Raw genomic sequence first — 4,349 nt, 5'->3', positions numbered from 1 at the left:
CACCCCCCCCCCCCCCCCCCCCCGACCACTTGGCCCAGATGGCCAAGCGGCCTAGCCAAACAACCCAGCCGACTACCCATTGGCCTATATGGCCACAACCCACCTAACCCTAGCCCGATGCACTCTCTCTCTCTCTCACTCACTCACTATCTCTCTCTCTCTCGATCCCACACCCATTCCCCTTGTCTCCTAGTGGCCGCCGCCACAAACACAGGACGCACGGGGGAGGGGACGCCTCTGTTCGATCCCCTCCTCCCAACGCGCCCGCGCCTGAGGACCGCGCCTCCGCCCCGCAGCACCTCTCGCGCCCTCCTCCATCAGGAGGCCAGCCTCCTCCTTGCCATGGCCGGCCCCGAGGGCCGTTCCTACAGCACCTCCGCCGCCCGCCTCCGCTCGCGGGTGCCTCGTTGCCAGGGACCTCACCCTCGCGCTGCATGTTGTTGCTCCACCCCGGCCTCCCCGAGCGCCTCCCAGAACCCCCTCGCAGTGAGCATCCTGTTGGCCCCTTCGCTTCCCTCTCCGTGATAGCGCTGTCACCCGCAAGCTCCGAGCGTTGTGGCCGCACCCATTCGCCGCAGGCCGCGGTCACCACGCACCCCGCCTCTATTTTATACATGTGCGGCCCGCTCGCCCGCCGCTCTAGCCACTGCTGCACATGCACAACCCCATGCGCCCCTCGCCCGCCTACCACCGCTGTCGCCTGTGACGTGCATGCCCAATGCCGTGGCCTCCTGCCGCTGGCCACCTCGCAGCCACCATACAGCGCGCCTCCTCGCGACGCACCTATAGCCCCAGCCGCATGGAAAACCGTCGCTGGAACCGAGCGCCATTACTCGGCTGACGTGGCATGTGGTTAACACCTAACTAACCCTGTGTGTGCCACTGACGCATGGGCCTAAGGCCGTTAGGTTATATAAATCCGGGTTAGGTTAAATACCCCCCGAGAAACTTACATGTGGGGCCCTTGCGCTGTAGCAATTAGTTCTGGTCTAATTACAGTCTGCTAAAGAAACGGTGTCACCACTGGTGGTTCCCGTTAGCTAAATTAACAAATTGAATTGATTTAATAACCAACTGTCAATGACACCTGGGTCCCCCTTGTTAGTTTGACTAGTCAACCGTTCAACGTTGACTGCTGACTGGGCGGTCAACACGGCCCGCTGTCAGCCTCTGGTGCACTGCTGGGTGCACTGGACTGGGTGCACCTAGCCTTTCTCCTTTTATTTTTCGAAATTAAATAAATTCCATAAATTTAGAAAATGATTTAAAACTTTGAAAATTAATATAAAATAATCCGTAACTCGGATGAAAATACTTTGTACATGAAAGTTGCTCGAAACGACGAGACGAATCCGAATACGCAGTCCATTCATTCACCACACGTCCCTAGCATAGCGAACGTCCAACAATCCACCTCCGCACTACTAGGGAAAAGCTTATAGACAGACGCTTACTAGTAGCGCGGGTTTATACCCCTCGCTACTGCTACTTACTAGTAGCGCGGGTTTTTATCCCTCGCTACTACTAAGTTGATAGTAGTAGCGCGGGTTTTTACCCCTCGCTACTACTAAGAGGTCTCTACCATACCTCCCAGAGACATGCCATAGTAATAGCGGGGGGTATAAACCCGCGCTATTACTAAGTGAATAGCTATAGCACAGGTAAGATACCCACGCTACTACTGAGCGTATCCCTCCCTTGCCGCACCACTCCCACGCCGATCCTAAAGAAAAAAATTCCGCTCCCACCCCACCAAACTCTCTCTCTCCAACCTCACCCCCACCCCTCAGTTGACTCATCTCCCCATGACCTCCTTGCCGCCGCCAGCTCCCATGCCGGCCGGTTCCGGCGAGCTCCGGCCGCGCGGAATACGCCCCCAAGCACCCCAAGCTCCGCCCCTCCCTCCCCTCCTCCCAGATCCGTGCCTCAAGGCCTGCACCCTTGCCTTAATGCGGCGAGGGGGAAGCCGGCGGCGGAGAGGCAAACGGCAAGGAGGAGCAGCACGCGACTCTGCCACCCAACAGCCGCGGAGTCGTCGGTGCGGGCCGTCAGCCTCACCGAGAAGAGGAGCAGCATGGCGGCAAGGACGACGAGGGAGAGGGGGTCGTGGCTGAGGATGAGGCGCGCATACAGGTCCCTCCCGCAGGCGCTGTTGGGGCGGAGAAAGTGGTGAGATTAATCCCGAGCTGTTCCCTAGTAGCGGAGAGAATCCTGAGCCATTTAAGAAATTTAGATCTCCAATCATCTCACTATCCCTCAGTTTAATATATTCTTTTTCAATCGAGGATATGCAATTTTTCTTGAGTTGCTGAATAGATTGGGGTATGCCTCCGGTTAATTAGCCTGAGCATAAGGGAAAATGTTTAGCCTGCGAACTTAACATATGTGCAGTATGCATGTGCCCTCCATGGCAGAAACTACCATTTTTTGTTAAACAAGAGTCCATGTTGGCTGAGTCATGGATCATTTAGAACCGTCTAGTTCAGTCCCTGCCTGTTTATGAGCTTCACATGGCCTCCCATGGTAGTTTCTGAAGGCAGGACAAACCATGTGAAAATGAGAACGAATGTACGGGCATGGTTCTATACAGGTGTTAGGTAAGTGTTTTTGCTGATTGTGTGAAATTTTGCAGGTACTGGTAGCATGCTATATTAATGCTTTGGACGAAATTACAGTATTCATCACCCCTGCTCAGCTCAGAGAGGTACCTCATCCCGTCGTCCCCTAATCTCTGAATCTCAATGCTTTGGACGAAATTACATTATGAAACTTATATGTAGTAAGGCCTAGATTGGCAGTGTACTTTTTAAAATACCGCAGTATTCGAAAATTCGGCATCATGTTTAACTAGTGTGGAGCATGCTATGCAGAGGCCTAGTTTTCCATGTTGATAATTGTGAGTTACAAACCAAGCTTTCAGTTTGAGCAAAAAGAGGTCTGGACCTCTTTTTCTAGAAGTTAGAAAAAAAAACATTGTATCAGGAATACAAGTGAATATGAAACTACTGTTGTTGGTTTAGCCAAACACCTCACAGTTTTCAAAACTACAGTTTTATAGAAACCATAGTATTCTGATTGAGCTAAGCTAGCAGTGTATCTTCACCTGTGGGAATCAAGGTGCATATGCTCCTTGTCTTTTTTCACATTCTAGACTAGATTGAATAACAGGAATTGCCAATCAACTGTAAAAAATAAATTTAATTACCAATCTGCACGCACAAGACATATATCTTTCTCATCATTTTAAACAGTAACCATTGATACTCTACATATACATTTTCTAAGAATTACTTCATATATGTAGGCTGGCAGCGGTGTTCACAAATCACCACGGAGAAAGTAAAGATCTCGAGAGGATTCCGTTTGTTTGCTCTATGTATTGTCTTTCGAAGCGCGCTGTGGAAAAAACACACACAAAAATGCTAGTTCATTTTACGGCCTTTTGTAGCAAAAGAAAATGAAAAACACAAAAATGTTTGTTTCTCTGCCTTTTGTAGTAATGGAGAATGAAAGTCACAAAAAATGTTTGGAGGAGTGGTCTCTGTGATTTGGGGGTAGTGGCCCGGGTGTGGTCGGGCTCGAATTCTCTGCTATGGGTTTGGTGGAGTAATGTTTCTGGTTCTGTATATATTCAAGCTCTGGCGGATGGAGTGTCTATGCATGAGCAGCGAGACGGCGGCTAAGGCTAGCGTGGAAGAGGTACTCTTCAGTTGCTTCATTCGGTTTTACTTAGTTTTGTGTCCTTGTTGGATGTACGTGTACCCCAGTTAAACATGTGTGGTGCTCGCTTTGCCCAATTTTCTGTTTAAGGATTAGCTATCGTAGGGAAGATGCTATGTAGAGAATCAATTAATTTCCTCTAGAAATGCTCGAGTGGTGATTTGGAGAAATTTGGAAATACTAGTTCTGCATCATGGCATGGATACTGTTAAGGGAGATATCATCTATTTATCCGGCCAAAGTGCATATGCGAAGCCTTTGATTCGAGGTAAAAATGGTGCATCGCCTCTCCCTACAAGGTGTTAGTTTTAGCATCTAGTTCTGCATCATGGCTGTAAACTGAACTTGGTTCAGTTAAAAACTGCACTGTCCAATTTCGACAACAAGCTTAGATCTGAAAAATGAGTTAGCTAGGCTTAGAATTTTGAGTTGGCCCCTTTACATAAGTTTTAGATAAATTTTCAAGGTTTCTTTAGAGTATTTATTTGTGTCGTTTGGATGTACGGTTTGAGAGCAGCCATCAATTTAGTTTGCTGTCCCGAAATATATGTTCCTGGGTACAGTATTTTGATATGGGAGATTAGGCCCTGTTAGAGGTGGTATTAAAATAAAGTTACAACATGAAAATT

This window comes from Triticum urartu, chromosome 7 (genome assembly GCF_003073215.2).
Source record: "Triticum urartu cultivar G1812 chromosome 7, Tu2.1, whole genome shotgun sequence".
Taxonomy (NCBI): Eukaryota; Viridiplantae; Streptophyta; class Magnoliopsida; order Poales; family Poaceae; genus Triticum; species Triticum urartu.
This window is presented reverse-complemented; position numbering follows the sequence as displayed.